This window comes from Papio anubis, chromosome 19 (genome assembly GCF_008728515.1).
Source record: "Papio anubis isolate 15944 chromosome 19, Panubis1.0, whole genome shotgun sequence".
In the NCBI taxonomy this organism is placed as follows: domain Eukaryota; kingdom Metazoa; phylum Chordata; class Mammalia; order Primates; family Cercopithecidae; genus Papio; species Papio anubis.
In genome coordinates this window covers 39485444-39505935 of record NC_044994.1, presented here as the reverse complement: position 1 = coordinate 39505935, position 20492 = coordinate 39485444, and the positions used below count along the sequence as shown (strand labels likewise).

Below are 20492 nucleotides of genomic sequence, written 5' to 3'. Positions count from 1 at the left end.
AGACATTTGTTTGTCACACTTCTAGAAACTGGAGGTCTGAGATCAGGGTGCCAGCATGGTCAGGTTCTGACGAGAGTCCTCTTCCTGGCCTGCAGATGGTACCTTCTCACTGTATCCTCATGTGGCAGACTGACAAGTGCTGGTCTCTTCATCTCCTTATAAGGACATTAATCCCATCACGGGGGTCCCACCCTCATGACCTCTTCTAACCCCAATTACCTCCCAAAGGCCCCACCTCCAAATACCATCACATGGGGACTAGGGTTGCAACATAGAAATTTGTGGGGACACAAATATTCAATTCATAGCAACTCCCACTGTCAGCCCAGGAACACATGCCCCAAGTCTCTGCCCTGTCACTTCTTATCACCAAGACACACTATTGGAGTAGGTTTGGGGCGGGGAGTGGTGGGGAGGGGGACACTGCTTCTCTCCCTCCTCCAATTCTTTCAGAGTGGCCCTTTGAACTTTATGTGCCCCTTGAAGGCTGTCAACAATGTTCATTGTGCCCTAAGTAGCAATGTTGGGGTGTGCAGAGAGGTTCACATGGTGTGATTAGAGACCCAAGCACCCCCGCCCCGATGGCCCTGCTCCTGCCTTCTGTGAACTCCCCAGCATTTGCCTTGCTGTGTGAGGTCTGGCTGTGCTCCGCTCTGTCGTTTTGCTTTTTGGTTGGCTGGCTGGACAGTCTGTCTGTTTAGTAACAGGTTTGACTTTTTGGTCAAGGTCTTGGGTGCTTTTCCCTGGGTTTCACCAAAGTCCTATCATCCATCCAAAGCAAGGATTGTGAGTGGAAAAACACAAACTGTACTTTCCTCTGCTCTCACACCACAACAATCAACACAAAAGCCTTTTGTGGCCAAATGTGTGTGGTTTTTTTCCCCACACACCAAGCAAGCAATCAGTTCTGCAGGGGGCACCAGCTAGGTGCCCTCCAATTCAATTCTGACTCCGCCCACCTGGAGATAGTGTCAGACCCCACAGGTTGAGGGTTTGTTACCAGTGAAAGGTATCTGAGTTCCCGGCAGTGAATCTGTACGGCTCTGCAGCAACTTCAATTCTCAGAAGAAATAATTTGACTGCAGGGCATAATGCAGAAAAAGAGATCAAGGCAAGTTTCAGAGCAGGAGTGGACGTTTACTAAAAAGCTTCAGAAGAGTAAGGAAAGGAAAGAAAGGAAGGAAAGGAAAGAAAGGAAGGTAAGGAAAGAAAGAAAGGGAAGTTTTCTTGGAAGAGAGCCAAGCAGGCAACTTCAGAAACCAAGTGTCTTGATCACTTGACTTGGGGTTTCATACATTGGCATACTTCTGGAATCTTGCGTTACTTCTCCCCATTCTTGAGATCTTATTGGGAAGCTGCTGATCAATTTCAGGTGTTTTCTATCTTCAGCTATTAGGAGACTGCCTTTCCCTAGTGCCAGCTGTGATCAATTAATTATTACTTTAGAGAAACAATTAACAATCGCCTAACCATCACCTGATGGCTGCCCAACACTTCTGTTGTGTGTTGGCGGGAGAGCCCTCTCCTGCCCTGCTCATACCTGACTAGTCACCTACTGTAATAGGTTTGGTCCCGAAGACTACCCTTATTTCAGACACCAGTCTCAAGCCCGGGCCTCCCAACTTTCTGACCAATTGGCTTCAAGTTGTGGTTTCCATGATCCCCTGTCTGGGTGTGATTAATTTGCTAAAGAGGGTCACAGAACTCAGAGAAACACTTACGTTTGCTGGTTCATTATAAAGGATATCACAAAGGATACAGATGATAGGATGCATAGGGCGAGGTATCAGGGGAGGGTCGAAGAGCTCCCATGCCCTCCTTGGGTGGATGTGCCACCGTCTGGGAACCTCTGCGTGTTCGGCTATCCCAGAAATTCTCCAAATCCTGTCCTTTGGAGGTTTTATGAAGGCTTCATTATACAGGCTTGATTAAGTCCTTGGCCATTGGTAATCAACTTAACTTTCAGACCCTCACCCCTCCCCTGAGGTTATGGGATGGAGCTGAAAGTACCAATCCTCTAATCCTGCTTTGGTCTTTCCACTGGCCAACTCCCATCCTAAAACTAGTTGGAGACTGCCAGCCATTAGTCAACTTATTAGCATACAAAGAATCACTTTGGAGATTCTAAGGATTTTAGGAGTTGTCTACCAGGAAATGATGTGGCAGGCCAAATACATATTTTCCAATATTACAAGTATAAACCTCCCTCGGCATTTTATTCCACATTCTTGCAGAGATGGGAAAACCGAGGTAAATTACAGTTCCCCAAGTGGACAAATGATGGAAAAATAGGCCTGCACACCTGTCCTAATGCACGTGGCCTTCGCAGCACCAACAACTCCACTGTTTATCTCTGTAGGGAAGGAGGCCTTCGGAGAAGGTTCTATAAGTCACAATGGTCTCCAGCTATGACAGCCCTCTCCACTGGGGAGAGGCCTCTCCCAGCCCAAGAAAACACCACCAAAGACTTATGAAGAAGTTCCACAGTGAAGACCTCATAACTCAGCCAAAAGGGTTGTCCTTTCAGATGGCAGTGGCCTGTGGCTAGTACAGGTAAGGGAAGCGGAGAGAGAGAGGCCAAGATCAAGTTGAAGCAACTCGAGAATGTGCCAGCTTCTCCCAGCCCTGTAAGGAGTTCACTTGCTCCCTTCTACCTTCTGTGCAGACAGCATATTTTGTGTGTATATTCCATCTGATAATAATAGCTGATAGTTCTATTAGGTACTTACACTGTGACAGGCCCTCTGCTAACGCTTAGATTATCCTCTTTCAGTCCTCACAACACCACTATGAAGAAGGGCCATCATTGACTCATTTCATAGATGAGGAAACTGAGGCTTAGCAAGGTTGATATGAGCTTGCCCAAGGTCACCTAACTAATCATTACCATTTGACTCGATCTGACTGCAGAGCTGTGCACTGTCTTGTTGCTGTAGTTGTGGGTATGCTTGTCTCTCCAGGGACTGAAAGTGCTTCTTTACCTGTGGCCCCCTCTGATGTCCAAGGTCAGTGTTCAGCTAAGTGGTCATGCCAAGGACCTGGGCATTCATCACCAACACACAGTCCTGCAACATTTAGATCTTGGACAAGAGGGGTCCGGATTCAAATTGAAGTTTTATTTTAGCGCAAAAGTCCAGGCTCATCTCTAAATACATGCAACAAAAGCCAATTGCTGTAAGCAGCCACCTGCAATGCCAGTCATAAAGGAAGGGGTGTTAAAGAGAGTGAGGAAAGGTGGTGTATAAGTTCAGGGTGTGCATACGCATGCACAAGTGTACATCCTCACTCCTCGCGTCCCACACAGCATATAGCAAAGTGCCTTACACGTGGGAGTCCTGCAGATGTCTAAAGACTGGTGTCTATCTCATGTTTTCCATGATTTTAGGGTGCGTATGCTCATGTGTATGTTGTGTATGTGTGTGCCTATATGTGTATAAAATGTGTGCACACATGAAGTTTATGGTTGCACAAGCATGTGTTGATTTTATGGGCAATAGTTGCAAGCCTTATGTATGTATCAGTGCATGCATGTTGCAAACGCAGGTTCATATGCATCTGCCTGTGTGTGTGTGTGTGTGTGTGTGTGTGTGTGAATAAGGATAATGTGACTGTCAGTGAGCAGATAGGTAACCCTCAGAGTTGCTGACAGAACATGAAGACCTGTGTGTCCAGGCAAGTTCACTTCTGAGAAGGGGAGGTGGTAGAGACTGCAGGGGCGCTGCTGGCATTTAGCACTAAAGTAAAAGCCCCAAGGGCACAGCAGTGGTGGGGACTGACGTCAAGGCCATAGAGGCCCATAACCCTGGAGGGATGGGGCAGCTGGGCTGGGCCCAAGGCAGCTCCCCAGAGGAGCAGAGTCACCGGCATTAAGCACGAGCTGACCCAGGGTTGGGGCAGGAGGGAAAGTCAATGCACAAATAGACTTGAGGGTGTGAAGCCCCTGGAGACCCTTTCCCTGCTCACTCTCTGGATTTGCCCCCGGGGAGCTTAAAGGAGGCAGACCCATGGATTTATGTCAGATCTAGAGGAACACCCCGGATGATGTTTCTAAAGCCAGCAATGTAATATTTAATTCATTCTGCTCATGGGGAAATTGAGGCATCAGAAGGACTTGTCTGAAGTCACACCAGGAACTGGTTTAGCCCAGCATGTAGTATTCAATGAATATCTAATGAGTGAATGTTGAATGAATGAAGAAATAAATGAAATAGATGAATGAAATGGAGGGAAGGAATAGAAGGGATTAATTGAATGAATAATAGGGACCATCTTGAATTTTTTACTGTCTACTTGTTCCAAAGAGGCAAAACTTAAGAAAAAGCTAGTAAAGATTAAATCATAAAAAATGGGGAACTTGATATTTCTATTTTCTGAGGCTGGAGAGGAGGTATTGAAGGAGAGTATGCATGAAGTGCATATACAATTATTTTGGGATGAGTGCATTCACTGAAAGGGGAGTTTTATTTGGATATGTATTTGGATATATGAATAATACCCTGGGTAAAGATGAATCAAAAAATATTTGCTGCAGTCAAAGACCTTCTGAGATAATAGGAGAGATTTAACATAATCACAGATAACCACAATTCATTCATTCACTCCACAAACATAGTCAACACTGAGCTGGGAGCTATGTGTGTGTGTATGTGTATGTGTGTGGTGAAGGGCTCCTGGGGTTAAGCGTAGGATTTTGAACCCCTATATATGGCTGCATTTGGGGTATATGCTATGAGGAGTGTGCTGCTATCATCCCCTCACCACTTTCTCCCTCCATCATTCTAATGCATCTTATTAGAAAGGTGAGGTGATCGTACAATTATAGGTGGGGTGACCCATATTATAGGTGGGGTGACCATACAATTTATCGTCCAAATTGGAATACGTGAAAGTGAAAGGGGGCACTGTCCACCACTATGCTGGGCAAATGGCATAACATGGAACTGTCCTGCACAAACCGGGGCTTGCCGATGCCCTGGCTCTAGAGGTTAGCAGTGGGCTGTCCTGGAGGCCCCACAGCAACAGCAGTGTAGGCATCCCAATCTACCTCACTGATCCCTCAGTGCCAGATACCTCAGCGATTCTTCATGCCAGCTCCATTCCCATGTTATCCTCCACTCCAGAATACAGGCCCAACCCCATCCGGCTCAGCAGGGACGCGGACTGTGGGAGCAGGGGCATGTGCTCAAGGAGGCCAAGTGGGAGGAAGGGCTCCCTCGGCCTGAAATGTCTGGTCTATCTACAGCCGGGCTCGGTGCTCAGGGCCCTCTGCGGTCAGGGAGCCTGCCGCTCAGCCTGGGATTTCAGCACTTACTCCATCCACTTTAGCACCCCCATTTTCCCCGGTGCCAGCACAGGCAGGCGGCTCTAATGGATTACTTGCATTATCTCCCTCATCACTGCTTAAATATTTATCAGACCATTATGTATTTAGTGGCTGGGAGCAGGGAAGAGAAGGGACAGAAGGCAGGTCTGCTCTGGCCAGATGCAAGGGTTAATTACAGATGGGATAAATCCCCCAGATTTAAAAATTAAACAAATAAATGGGTTGGGAGATTAGAAGCGGACTGTTACTTACACGGAAGGAAGTCCAGCACAGACTAGTCCAGGTTTTAGTATCTTCCAGTGCCTCATTTTATGATCTCTGTTCCCTTCCCCTACCTGCAAACCTGTGGGCTGCCTAAGCCTTAAACCAGCTTCTAATTAAAAACCATACTTACGTTTCTGTTCCTCAAGCAACAACTGCTCCTCAAGTGTGTGGGGAAATTCAAGCTCTCCTAGAGCTGGAGTCAACATCGGCCTCATAAAAGAAGTTCTGAAGGTAACTTCAGGGCTGGCACTGTGAAATATTGTTCATTATAACGAAGCAGCTGAGATAATGCTGTTTTCTAATTTCCCTTTCTCAGTCAGAAATTAAATAAAAAGTCATGTCTAAATTACAATACTGGATTGAGATCAGACAAGGGCCCCATGCAGAGAGCTCATGATCTATCCTTCCTACATTTTACAGCCATTAAAAAAGATTATTGTCATTCCCCCCACTTTTCTTTGAGGCCATTTACATTTGTTCTGAACTCTCACTGTGTTTTATTCTAATCTCTTAAAAGTGCCAGTGCACATAAGTCAATCACAAACTTAAATTAAGAAAAAAACAAAACAGGCACTCAAGCAACCTAGGACTCTGAACTCCAAGTTCAACTCCTAGAAGGTCCATAAGGTGGCTGTTAACCGTCTCCTTCCTGGTCCTGCAGTTGCACCCACTTCCTAGTTGGTGAAGTCTTCTCCAGGAACAGTCAGAGTGGGGAGGGCTCATTTAGTGCAAAAATAGCCTGCATTTTTATACCCCTCCCTTTTAGCAGAAATGCCTCTCTTGGAAAAAGCAAAAATGATGAACTAGCTGGTAAAAAAGTTTTTAAAAAAATGCCAAGGAGCCTGTAATGTTATATTTAATTGAGCATTTGTTTGATATTCCATTAATGAGGGGAGAAGAGAAACATTAGTACATTTTGCCAGTCACAATTCAGACATTCTTTGCTCTGAGAAGTTGTTGGTATTCCCAGAATCTTGCACAAAACATGGGTGGTAAATATTATTATTTTTGATAGAATATATTAAACAGGATCATTGTTGTATTAGTTTGTTTTCATGCTGCTGATAAAGACATACCTGAGACTTGGTAATTTACAAAAGAAAGAGGTTTAATTCGATTCACAGTTCCATGTGGCTGGGGAGGCCTCACAATCATTGTGGAAGGTGAAAGGCATGTCTTACATCACAGCAAGCAAGAGAAAGAATGAGAGTCAAGCGAAAAGGATTTCCCCTTATCAAATCATCAGATCTCGTGAGATTTATTCACTACCACGAGAACAGTATGAGAGAAACTGCCCCCATGACTCAACTGTCTCCCACCAGGTCCCTCTCATCACACACGGGAATTACGGGAATACAATTCAAGATGAGATTTGGGTGGAGACATAGAGTCAAACCATGTAATTCCACCCCGGCCCCTGCCAAATCTCATGTCCTCACATTTCAAAACCAATCATGCCTTCCCAACAGTCCCCCAAAGTCTTAACTTATTTCAGCATTAACTCAAAAGTCCACAGTCCAAAGTCTTATCTGAGACAAAGCAAATGCCATCCACCTATGAGCCTGTAAAATCAAAAGCAAGTTAGTTACTTCCTAAATACAATGGGAGTACAGACATGGGGTAAATAGAGCAATTCCAAATGGGGGAAATTGGGCAAAACAAAGGGGCTACAGGCCCCATGCAAGTCCAAAATCCAATAGGGCAGTCAAATCTTAAAGCTCCAAAATGACCTCCTCTGACACCATGTCTTGCATCCAGGTCACGCTAATGCAAGACATGAGTTCTCATGGTCTTGGGCAGCTCCACCCCTGTGGGTCTGCAGGGTACAGCCTCCCTCCTGGACGCTTTCATGGGCTTGTGTTGAGTGTCTGCAGCTTTTCCAGGCACACGGTGCAAGCTGTCAGTGGATCTACCATTCTGGGGTCTGGAGGAGGGTGGCCCTCTTCTCACAGCTCCACTAGGTGTTGCCCCAGTAGGGACTTTGTGTGGGGGCTCTGACCCCACATTTCTCTTCCACACTGCCCTAGCAGAGGTTCTCCATGAGAGCACCACTCCTGCAGCAAACTTCTGCCTGGGCATCCAGGCATTTTCATACATCTTCTGAAATCTAGACAGAGGTTCCCAAACCCCAGTTCTTGACTTCTGAGCACTTGTAGGCTCAACACCACATGGAAGCTGCCAAGGCTTAGGGCTTGCACCCTCTGAAGCCATAGCCCGAGCTCTACATTGGCCCCTTTCAGCCACAGCTGGAGCATCTGGGACACAGGGCACCAAGTCACTAGGCTGCACACAGCACAGGGACCCTGGGCCTGGCCCTTGAAACCACTTTTTCCCCCCTAGACCATCAGGCCTGTGATGGGAGGGGCTGCCATGAAGACCTCTGACATGCCCTGGAGACATTTTCCCCATTGTCTTGGGGATTAACATTCCAGCATATGTTACTTATGCAAATATCTGTGGCTGGCTTGGATTTCTCCTCAGAATATGGGATTTTCTTTTCTATTGCATTATCAGGCTGCAAATTTTCAAAGCTTTTATGCTCTGCTTCCCTTTTAAAACTGAATGCCTTTAACAGCACCCAAGTCACATTTTGAATGTTTTGCTGCTTAGAAATTTCTTCCACCAGATACCCTAAATCATCTCTCTCAAGTTCAAAGTTCCACAAAACTCTAGGTCAAGGGCAAAATGCCACCAGTCTCTTGGCTAAAACATAACAAGAGTCACCTTTGCTCCAGTTTCCAACAAGTTCTCATCTCCATCTGAGACCACGTCAGCCTGGATTTCGTTGTGCATATCACTATCAGCATTTTGGTCAAAGCCATTCAACAAGTCTCTAGGGAGTTCCAAACTTTCCCACATTTTTCTGTCTTCTTCTGAGCCCTCCAAACTGTGCCAACCTTTGACTGTTCCCTAGCTCCAAAGTTGCTTCCACATTTTTGGGTACCTTTTCAGCAGCACCCCACTCTACTGGTACCACTTTACTGTATTAGTTCATTTTCATGCCGCTGATAAAGACATACCTGAGACTAGGTAATTTACAAAAGAAAAAGGTTTAATAGACTCACAGTTCCACATGGTTGAGGAGGCCTCACAATCATGGTGGAAGCTGAAAGGCACATCTTATATCACAGCAGGCAAGAGAGAGAATGAGAGTCAAGTGAAACAGGTTTCCCCTTATCAAACCATCAGATCTCGTGAGACTTATTCACTACTATGAAAACAGTATGGGGAAACTGCCCCCCATGATTTGATTGTCTCCCACCAGGTCCCTCCACATGTGGGAATTATGGGAGTACAATTCAAGATGAGATTTGGGTGGGGACATACAGCCAAACCATATCAATTATATATGTTTACTGTGTACAAGTTGCTTCCTGTCAATTACTCTGATGATATGAATTGAGCACCTACTAAATGCAAGGCACTATGCAGGACTAAGCAAGAGATAAGTCTCTTCCAGAGTCCTGTGAGACAGGGCCCCTGAGGCACTAGTTGCACTTGGGTGCTCACTCTTCAGCCTGGACAAGAGCATATTAGGTTCAAAAATGTATCACAAATCACTGATGTCAGTGCTGCCTGAGGGCCCAGACTCTAGAAGTTCAAAGGAGGCAGGTCTTTTGAAGACATGTTAGTCAGATCGAACTTGGCAGAGAAGGTGAGCTGGGCCTTGCAGGCCAGGTAGGACTTAATGATGAGGATAGAAGTTGGGGACACAATCCTAGAAGGAGCAAAGGCCTGGGCATAGAATGCACAGGGTGTTTAAGGGCACAGCAAGCCGACAGAGTTGGTGAGAGCCAGGGCCGTGTAGAGTGGGGGAAAGGAAGAAAGAGACCAAGGCATGATTTATCCATCCGTTCATTCACTCACTTAACATCAGTTGAACACATACTGCATGTCAGCTACTCTTTCAGGATTCAGTTGAAGCTAGGTTACAGTGACTTTGAATGTCTGCCTGAGTTTGAGCTTTTACAAGTAGTACAGCAGTGAAAAGGGGGCCAGAAATGAAGACACAGAGACAGACCCTATAAAGGAAGAGGCAGCAGGTCCTGGCCACTGTAAATGATTCATGGGATCTCTTTAGGTGTTAGATCTTTGAATAGTTGGAAAGTTTTAAAAAGTGAAAGCAACATCTTCTCCTCTTAAATATCCTCAAAGAACGCAGCACACAGATAAAACAGGGCCTCCAAAAAACGAGTCTATATCCAATTTCAGGCACTACTTTCATACTGGCCTGCAGTCCTGGCTTTGCCCCTTAACAGCCCTGTGGCTTTGGACAATTTAAATAACATCTCTAAGCCTCAGTGTTCAAATCTGTTAAGTGAAAATAGTACCCACTTTATCAGGATTTGTAAGAATTAATTAGTTATTAACAATATATATAAATACATGATCACATTACCTGGCACCTAACAGTAGTCAATAAACATGAGCTATAGTGATATGCAGCTCTTTGTCAATCTCTTCACTGCCCCTGGCTCTTTTCCAACTTTATCCCACTTGGTCCTCTTTCTATGGTTTCCAGAATCTATTCAGCTACTTTTTGAAACAATTTAGCCTGTTCTTACCAGCTCCAGGACACTATCCTATGCTTGCTGGGCCAGTATTCCTAACAGGTTTACCAGAACACCCACCACAAAGCTCGTGCAACCTTGGAAGGGTGCTAGAGATATGATGGTCTTGCCTTTGCCCCTTTTAACACAACTCTACGGATCCCTCCCTGCCTAGCAACCTCCAGACAAGGGCCAAGAACACTTCCTTAAATTACTCATTTGTTTGCCTAGTTATATTCAACAATATCTGATTTTCTATTTCATGACTGTATTTCTTACTGGAAGCAACCAGGGAAGTCACAGATGAGAAAATGCAGCTCAGAGAGGAGAAGGGACTTGTCTAACATGTGCTTCCCAGCCGCCATGCTACAAATGAATTACAGTCATGTAAAATCTGACCCTCTCAGCTCCAGGACATTGAGGGTAGACAGAGTACCTAGGAATGGTCTCCTGTAGCCACAAGTAACCCTATCAGTGGCTCCGCAGAAGGCCACCCAAGGTAAGCAGGGTCTCATGGCATATACTGTGGTCCCCAGGGACGGTGTGCATGACTAGTAGTGCCTGACCCATGCTGCTCTGCAGAGTTGCAATAAGAATAACCAAGGAGATACTCTACCTCCAGACACCTACTCCAGCAGACAGCTGCAAGCCCCACTTGTCACCATGATAGGGACAGAAGTCTGATGAACTGTTGGAGATGTTCATGTGTCAAGGGTACTGTGTGCAGCTCCAAGTGCACCTATCAGAGAAGAAAAGTGGCAGAGACACAGGTGCGGTTTAACGGTGGGCATAGTGGAAATGGCTCTGGATTGAGCTTCATATATGCTATATACTTTTATCTGCTTGCAGTGGTTGTGCCCTTCAAGAGTCATCCAAGCCAGCTGCAGAGTGAACGTTCCAGCAACACATCCACCAAGTTCTGCAAATGAGAGAGCAATCGTTCTTCTGATTCCTTGACGTGAATAAGTTCTATTGGATTTGAAACCCATCTGCATCATCACAAAAACTTTCAACACTACATTTGTCAATGAAATAAAAGGAAGAGCTGTTAAATTCTTTAAATATAATTTCAACTGTTATGAAACTTTAATGGTTATAAAAATTGCTTTAAATTTTTTATCACCCACTTGTGCAAAGTTTCTTATCAAGGGTGACTACCAAGAATTTGTAGAGATCATCATTTTAAAGTCATCATCAGGCACTGTGTATAACCATTTTGAGCATAAACCCTGATATGAAACAGTTATATTCACGGAAGGAAGCAAAGTCAAGTTTCTCATTAGAACTAGAAAAATGTTTTATACTAATATATAATGTCTTTCCTAATATACTACATTTTAGTTTTCATTTTGTATAATATAAAGAAAATGGAATGACTTTTTTTTCCAAGCCCTGTATAAATGCCCCAAATCCTCTGCAGTTTACTATAGTGTGCAATATGAATATTCTCATTTTCATGTGTATCATGACTTTAAAAGGTTGGGAAGTTCTGCTCTCAGATACTATGCTTGATCTTCAGGGACCTGGGGAGATGTATGAAACTGACTGGCACCCAGCTGTCCCTTTGCCATTGTATGCATATCAGTGTGGCCATGAGGTTACCCCAGAGCCAAGGGAACGGCCTGGAGAGGCCAAAGATGACACTGCTATGTCCCTGAAGAGGTTCCCCATGGAGTTGTTCCACTGGCACCCTCCTCTTGAGAGTGCTTTCCAGGACTGAATTCCCACTGGTAGCAAAAAACCTGGCATTGTGAAGAAGGAAAGAATGTGTGTGGTGTGGGGGTAGGTGCTGTTCTCAAATAGCAAAGACATGCCCACTGTCTTACTCAATTCTACTCTTCATCTTTGGTTCTTCTAGGAGGCTCTCTTCTCCACCTCTTGATTTTAAATAACTTCCTGAACTATAAATGCAAAGAGTTCCAAATGAAAACTGATTGATAGCCTTGTATAATTATATAATAAAAACACACTGATATGCATATACATTATGTGTGGGCTCGTATGTCTATATGCGTCTGTATCTATTCCAGAGGGAGGAATATGCGATAATGTCTTCTGAAACAAATTGTCAAGGTGTCAATAAGGAATCTCATAATGAATGTGTGGGTGTGATCTGAGGTAATTTCACAGCAATTATGTTGCTCAGGCTGATTTCCCAAGGCAGGTCTTAAAGGCACAAGCCCCTTTCCCAAGCGGAAAGCTGAGTGTTTGTTTTGCTTTCTATGGAGTCTTGAAAGCATCACATTTTCAGGGCAAAATGCCTTCCCTGGAGTAGGCCAGACCCACCGGAGGAAATCAGGTAACTAAGGAGAGTGTTAAGAGCTTCAGGCCACAGCTACCAGCTTTTTAAACCTGGGAGAGTTTTCTGTGTCTGCCCCTCAAGAATGTTAGCAAATACTCGTGGTGAAGAAATAAACAACAGCATTGCCCCACCAAAGAAGTTAGAAGTCCTAGTGGTGAGTACTAACTGTATCAAACACTTTCGAAATGCTGAGAGATGAGGAAGAGCAAAGATGGGATATGCTGAAGGGGGAAAGCGGACTGTATTTGTCCCTTGCCCCCAAGGAATTTCCAGCCTAGCAGAAGGAATATATGTATGAAGAAATACTGATAATTTGAGGTGAAATGGAATGGGATAGAGGGTTAAACCATGGGAACCCAGGGTTGCAGGGGGATGAGGAGTCTTAAGAAAGACTTTGTAGGATAGGTGCCATGTAAGCTGGATCTTGAAAGCAGAATAAAAAATGCAATCAGTATCTAAGAGATTGTTTTTGCATAGCACCTTGCTCTATGCAGAGTACAAAGCAGGCCTTCCCTCAGCAATATTTTGTTAAATGAAGTACAAACTCCACTCAGGAAGCTTCTCAGCTGGGTCAAGTGTCCGCAGTTGCCCATTCCTGAGACCACGCTGCAGAACTTGCTGTCAGGAAAGCCATTTGTGGTCCAGGAAATTGTGGGGATGCTAGGCCTTGGCCACAGAGCCATGTTTGAGCCATGAGCTGAAGCTACTTCTGAGGAGCTCCAGGAGACAGACTAGAAGAGAAAAAGAAACAGAGGAGAGCTGAATGCTGAGGTGGGCTTCCACAGGAAATGGGGCAAGAGTGGAAATCATTTTCTCTGCCTTCCCCCAGAACATCTAGATCTAGATTGGCTAGCTCATGCCAAGAACCTATGAGTTTCTGATGAAGCCTCCTTGGGGCTGATGCCTCCTTGCTCCTCATCCCTGCAATGACTGCTTTACCCTCCCCACCCCACACACTCCTGACCAGTCCCTGGGTCCTGACGACTTGGCCTTGGTAATATCTCTTGACTCTATTCCCTCTCCTTTGCCCCCATATCTTAGTCCAGCTCCTCCTTGGGATAATTATAACTTCTCATCTGTATCACTGCAGTCATGTTCCAACTGGCCTTAAGCTTCCAATCCATCCATCTCCCTGATCCTACTCTGATTTTTCAAAAATACCTAAATCTTCTCTCCCTTAAACCTTTCAATTCCCCCGACCTTGCCTCTCAGATACAGCTTGGACTCCTAGGAATGACCAGCAAGACCTTCATGCTCTGCCCCACTCTGCCCTTCCAGGCTCTTATTTTTCCCTTGAACCCTCAAACTCCATAGTCACGTGTCCTCTAATGCTTCGTGCTTCCTCTCATACTTGGGCCTTTAAACATCTCTCTCTTTTCTTTTCTTCTTTTCTCTTCTTTCTCTCTCTCTAATCCTCCCTCCCTCCCTCCCTCTCTCCCTCTCCTTCTTTCCCTCTCTCTCTCTTTCAGTCAAATACCTTATGCCCATTTCCCCTTATTCCTATGTTAACCCACAGTTAACTCTGAAAGCCCTTCTCAGGTTCTACCTCCAGAATCTACCATCTGAGGGGAGTACACTCCCTCCCTACCCCATGCTCCAGATTCTTTGTGTGTGTTGACCTCTAGAAGAAACAGTTAACTACCTCTTTACTAGTCCATCATGCCCCTGAATTGTGAGTAATTTTGTGGTAGGGAACATGCCTATTACTTGTGCAAATCTAGCACCCAACACTCAGCACAGTCTCTGGCATACAGCATGTGCTCAATCACTACTGGGTGGGAAAGAGGGAGAGATGTTTGGATGGACATTTGCATGGATGGATGGATGGATGGATGGATGGATGGATGGATGGATGGATGGATGGATGGATGGATGGACATTTGGATGGATGGACATTTGCATGGATGGATGGATGGATGGATGGATGGATGGATGGATGGACATTTGGATGGATGGATGGATGGACATTTGGATGGATGGATGGATGGATGGGTTGATAGTGCTTAAATAACCTGAGGAGTAATAAAGCATGGTTCCTCCTTCCTGTGTGTACCTCATCTGCTGGTTCAGTCTCTTGTATAGTGTATCAGGCTCTCCAAAGACATTCAGGATCTGAGAGGTGAGCAGAATAATGATAGAAGTTGCAGCATGGTATGGGAAATAGAGGTCTTCATAACAGAAGCTTCGATTAAAGTAAAAGATCACAGGTGGAGGTTCATCGGGTAGGGTAGAACATCCCCTACCAATGGAAAGAAAGCTGCTTACCACATTCCAGCAGGCATCAAATCAATTATCAACCTGTAAGTCAGGCAAGTAGAAGGAGCTGTATAAATCTCACTTCTCTTTATGGGCTGCCTTCTAGACACTGAATAAGTGAGAATTAGCCAGTTAATTCACCACCATACTAAGATATGCATCCTCACATGTAATCTATGTGTGAAGCTTTGATAACATTCTTAGGATAAAAGCCTAGAAACAGAATTACAGATTTTAAAAGTTTGAACATTTTAAAGACTTTTAATCAAAATTGCCAAATTTATCTTCAGGAAAGTTGTACCCATGTGCAGTCCCACCTTGTATCATATGAGTAGCTGTTTCACCACTGTCTTACCAACACTACAGAATCTATTTTTCAATCTTACCCAATTTGATAAGCAACAGTTTAATAAAATTGTTTTAATTTGCGTCTCTTTGATAACTACTAAAGTTGATGTTTTTGATAAGTATGGGTTGTTCTGTGAATTTCATGTTAATTTTCTTGGCCTACTTCCCAGTTGGATTTCTTGTCCTTTATTATTGATTTGTAAAGGCTTATTTTAATATATTAACATTATTAATCCTTTACTATATATTGTAAATACTTTTTCCATCTCTTAAGAAATATAACTCTCCCACCCCAAGATTGGAAGTGAATTAATGAAACTGTATTAAGAACTTAGTTCAAGGTCCTGAGCCAAATGCTCCTGGGTATGCAAGGATGTATAAAGCATGCCACCTGTTCTCAAGAAATCTGCAGCCTAGTATATCTAATTCAGATGATTAGGTACTTTTTTAGTCCATTCTCACGTTGCTATAAATATATACCTGAGGCTGGGTAATTTATAAAGAAAAGAGGTTTAATTGAATCACAGTTCTGCAGGCTGACCAGAAAGCATGGTGCTGGCATCTGCTCAGCTTCTGAGGAGGCCTCAAGAAACTTACAATCATGGAAGAAGGCAAAGGGCAAGCAGGCACATCACATGGCAAAAGCAGGAGCAGGAGAGTGAGGCAGGAGGTCTACACACTTTTAAATGACCAGATCTTATGAGAAGTTACCATCATGAGGATAGCACCAAGAGTATGGTGCTAAACCATTCATAAGAAACCTCCCCCATGATCCAATCACCTCCCGCCAGGCCCCACCTCCAACACTGGGGATTGCATTTCAACATGAGATTTGGGCAGGGACACACATTCAAACTATATCAGTCACAAACACATCCATGGAGCATTAACAACACTCCAAGTCTTTAGGAAGAGCGGGGACTTAAGCTGGACCTTGGGGATTGGGTCCAAAAGAAGGGAGGGGATAGGTTAGCCCAGGAAGAGGGGAGGAAGCGAGCAGAGGTGCAGAGGTGGGAAAGCTCAAGGAGTCTAATGTAGCCTGTGCGAGTGGTGCACAGATCTGTGTGGGTGAGTGGTGGAAGGTAAGGTCAGCCAGAGAGGGTCTAGGATGCCCAGACGTTCCCACAGCATTGTCTCAAAGAGGCTGTTTCTCTTTCCTGGTTAGGCCAAGCAAAAGGCTTTGTCTCTGAGCTGCTCAGATGAGTGTGCATGCTGTGTACGTTCCACTCTTTTATGATGACTGTTGTTTGTCTGAATTGATTAGTCTTTCTGTGTGGGAGCCATCTGCTGTCTGTCAGGCTCCTTGTCTCACCAGCATGTTGATTTCAATAAAATATTACGGCACTTGGAGTCTGCTGGGGAGTTTGATGCTGTGAATCCCACACATTCAAATTAGAATTAGATTGAAAGCCACTTAATGTTCTTCCCCCATTGCCTTCTCTCTTGGTCAACGCATCTAAAGTGAAGCATTATAGGTATTATCTTGGGCTGCCCAGTACATTCTGCCCCATCTGCTTTCTTCTGACCACATAATTGAGTATTTGATCCTGGCTTGGCCACCATAATATCTTATCTCCCTGGATACAGGGATTGGTCCAGAATGAACCTACAACTCAAGCAAGCTTATGGGTAAGAAAAGTTATCTTTCCACTGCAATGATTGGGGATGCATATTTAAAGTTATTGGTGGTCATCTTTGCTGGCATACAGAAAACGCCAAGCAGATATAAGCAAACAGGAGAGACAAATAACTCCCTACAAGTCTTGGGACCTAGGTTCCTACATCTCTTCCTTCAGCTCTAGGAGCTACCTCAATTTCTTCCCAGCTACAGACAACTTTACGTTTCTTTTTGATTAAGCCAATTCATGAATACACTGTGTCATAATCCACCTAGTTGCTCACTCCAGGCATGTGGGAGTCATCTTCAAATCTTTTTCTTTCACCCCAAAATCTAATCAATCTACCAAATTCTCTTGATTCTATCTCCAAAAAGGTCTCTTGTCTCTCATCTGGATCATACAACAGCTTTCTAACTGGCCTCCCCGGGATCTTGAATCCTTCAAATTCATCTTCCAAAATGCTACCAAGGTGGTCTTTGCTTCAAAAACTTTGCCTCAAAGACAAGTCTAAACTTCTAAACACAAGGTACTGGCCTAAAACATCTCAATCAGTCATGGTAATGCCATCCCCCTGTCTGGAGCTCGGTTGGGGATAAGCCTGTGACTCGGCATGTGCTGAGAAGCAGAATGTCCTCTGTGGAGCTTTGGAAAAGGTTTCTTTACTCTTGAAAAGAGATATAAGGAAGAGGAAGTCTCCATCTGGCCCCACCCCACCTCTTCAGTCCCAACTTTTAATGTATTCCATCTTCCAGCTCTTTTATGCTCTGAGCTTTTATACATGTTCTTCCTCATGGCTAGATCTTTCACACCCTGTTCATCTGGTTACTCCTCCAGCCCTCCAAAATGCAGCTCACACTGCAGTTCTTTTGCAGAATGGCCATAGCCCTACTCCTGACAACATGAGCATAACCCTCCTCTGGAGATTCATGGCACTTTGGTGTTTGAGTCAATGACAAGGAGATGACAGAGAAAAGCAATGATGAGCATGGGCTCTGAGTCAGCAGACCTTAGATTGAGTTCTAGCTCTCACACTTACTAGCCATGAAAACTTGAACAAGGCACCTACTCCTTCTGAGGCTCACTTCACTCAATGGCAAATGGGAGAAATCAGGGTAACTGTAAAGATTAAATGTAAAACTTGGTAAAGTTCTTAGGTATAATATAGCAGATACTCAATAAAGGACAGCTTTGTTATATTTATAATTATATATTATCAGTATATCTATTTATCCTTTCACCTATCTCCTCACCTCAACCTTCATTGTGAACTGTTTGGGGGCAAAAGCTGAGTACTGTATCATCTTATTCTGTTCTGCCTCTATGGCACCTAGCACTGTGTCTAACACATCATAGGCATGCAATGAATATTTATGTAATAACTCTTTTCATCTCCCTTCACTCACAGTTTTATTAGGGAAGAGTGAGGAGGGTACTGCTATCTATGACTCCCCAAATACTACTGGAACATGGCTCAAAACTGATTAATTATAAGATCTCCATGTGAAATAATTTAGAAGTGACCATCTATGAATCAACTAGCCTCACAGGGAATACAAATATTAAATCTCTAATATAGAAAATGCAATTGATTATGTATCCAACATCCCTTTCCCCATTTTTCTTTGCTTATCTATGATTTTGATCAGTTCCAATGCTCAGGGAAGGTGAGCCTATTTTCAATCCATAAATAAGTCCTAAAACATCTCAGTCAGTCATGGTAATGCCATCCTCTTGTCTGGAGCTTGGGTTGGGGATAAGCCTGTGACCTAGCATGTGCTGAGAAGCAGAATGTCCTCTGTGGGGCTTTTGGGAAAGGTTTCTTTGTTCTTGAAAAGAGACGTAAGGAAGAGGAAGTCCCTTTTCTTCCACCCCATATTGTTCTGTCTACAAAAGATGCCTTGCACAGTGGTACTGCCATCTGGTAACCATGACGGAAGCCCCATAGGATGACAAGGCAGAAAAATGGAAAGAACTTGGATCCTAAATGCCATTGTCAAGCCCCCTGGAGCAGCTCAACCTCTGAACTTCTTGCTTAACGAGATAACAAACAAGTTTGTCTTACTATCTAAATTAGTTGAGTCAGTTTTCTGTTTTTCAAAGCCAAAAACATTCTAACAGATTCACTTAAGTTTATAGCCTTTCTCCCAACATGTCACTGCTCAGCCCTCTCTTTGAGGTCTCAGTTCATGACCACTTTACACATGCTGTTCTCTATCCTTGAGTGCACAACCCATCTTTCACTCCTTTTCCCCATAGCTAACTTTTACTTATCATCTGAAGCTTGATTCATCCTCTTTGAGGTTGGCTACCTGAACACAAGCATGGTTCCTTTTAGAAGCATTCCATGTTCTTACAGGACAACTTGGATCAACCTCCCTCATGCCCCTTTTCTGAACCCCATAACACTTTGTGCACATGTAAAGTCACATTTAATTACAATCACTGATCTTTTTTGCTCTCTCCAACTACAATGAAAACCCCTTGAGGATCAGCACTGCATCTTTTCTCCTGTATCCCTTCGCCCTAGCACAGTGCCTGGACTAAAACATAATAAGCAGTCAATAAATTATGGACAGATAGATAGATACATGGATGATTCACAGTCTCTACCACTGATAGACTTACAAACCCATCAGGGAAACCAGAATAATATGAGCAAACTATAGAATCACAAATAGTGTTGTCATATTATGCAATGTGCAGACTTCCTAACAATTAAAGAAATGCATATTAACACAACCACAGGGTATCATTGCACAATATTAAATTGACCAAAATAAATAAAACATCGAAAATCCAACTGGGTCAACTGTGGGAAAATAGTATGCGTAGGTACTGTCAGTAGCATTGTAAATTGGTTCAATCTGTCTGGAGAGCAATAGGGCAATATGTAACAAAAGCTATAAAATTGTTTGTACCTTTTGACATAATAATTCCATTTTAAGGAAATACACCCTAAGGAAATAACCCAAACCAAAAAAGAAGCAATTTCTCTGAAGACATTTATAGCAACAGTATTTAGAATAGAGAAAAATCAGTAACAACCCAAGCTCTAATGGGGCAGCAAGGCTAAGCAGATGATGGCATTTTAGGTACAGGTGAAACTCACAATGTTCACACATAAACGTATATATATATCTAATTATTGTAAGTGAAAAAAACATAAAATAGAAACAACAAATTATAACTACATAAAATTTTATTTAGAAATCTATGCTTGTATATTGCAAAATACTAAACAGAAATAAGAAATTGTTTAAGACCATTCGGTGCCTGTATTTTCATGTAATTCAACCTCTATCCTCTGCCATTGATGTATCTTATTCAGATATCTATAGTACATACATCTCCTGTTCTCCAAGTCCTTTCAGCATGTTATCAATATGCTAAACCAGCCTGATTTCTTGTAGGTGTAAGAGATGATTAAATATCTCTGTGGACTAAATTATGACATAGAGATGGGGAGCCAGAGCAATAAAGTATACTGCAATCCTTGCCAGGTGAAAGCAAATGTTGTCTTTCTATTGGAACCAAATTTTTAAAAAAACCACTTGCCATATAAATAGCTGCAGAGTAAGTGTCAAGAGCTGAGTTATTTGCTCCAGTGAAGTGGCTATATCTGGAGTAGCTGTCATTGGAGGCTACTTCTTCTCATTTATAATAATCTACTACCATTTTTCAGGATATCTCCACTTTCTGCAATGGCCAAATAAGTGATTAAAATGGGGTTGTGATAAAAATCACAACATCTGCACCTTCCAAGTCTCTGATGGTTTCAGTGATATCCCCTGGAGACAAGGTATTGCTTTTGGTTTACTACTTTAAGTCTT

The 20492-nt window shown here is 43.6% G+C and overlaps 2 long non-coding RNA genes across 2 annotated transcripts in view; one reads left to right on the top strand and one right to left on the bottom strand.

Moving 5' to 3' along the window:
* LOC103879720 overlaps positions 1–2353 on the bottom strand; it is a 32587-nt gene extending 30234 nt beyond the window's left edge. Inside the window, exon 1 of the long non-coding RNA XR_640472.4 lies at positions 2303–2353. This is a non-coding gene — a long non-coding RNA (uncharacterized LOC103879720). The remainder of the gene's footprint in view (positions 1–2302) is intronic.
* A 78-nt stretch (positions 2354–2431) lies between these two features.
* LOC103879721 lies at positions 2432–11221 on the top strand. Its single transcript, XR_002518697.2, has 2 exons — positions 2432–2553; positions 10987–11221. It is a non-coding gene; the product is annotated as an uncharacterized LOC103879721 (long non-coding RNA).
* The last annotated feature ends 9271 nt before the right edge of the window (positions 11222–20492 follow it).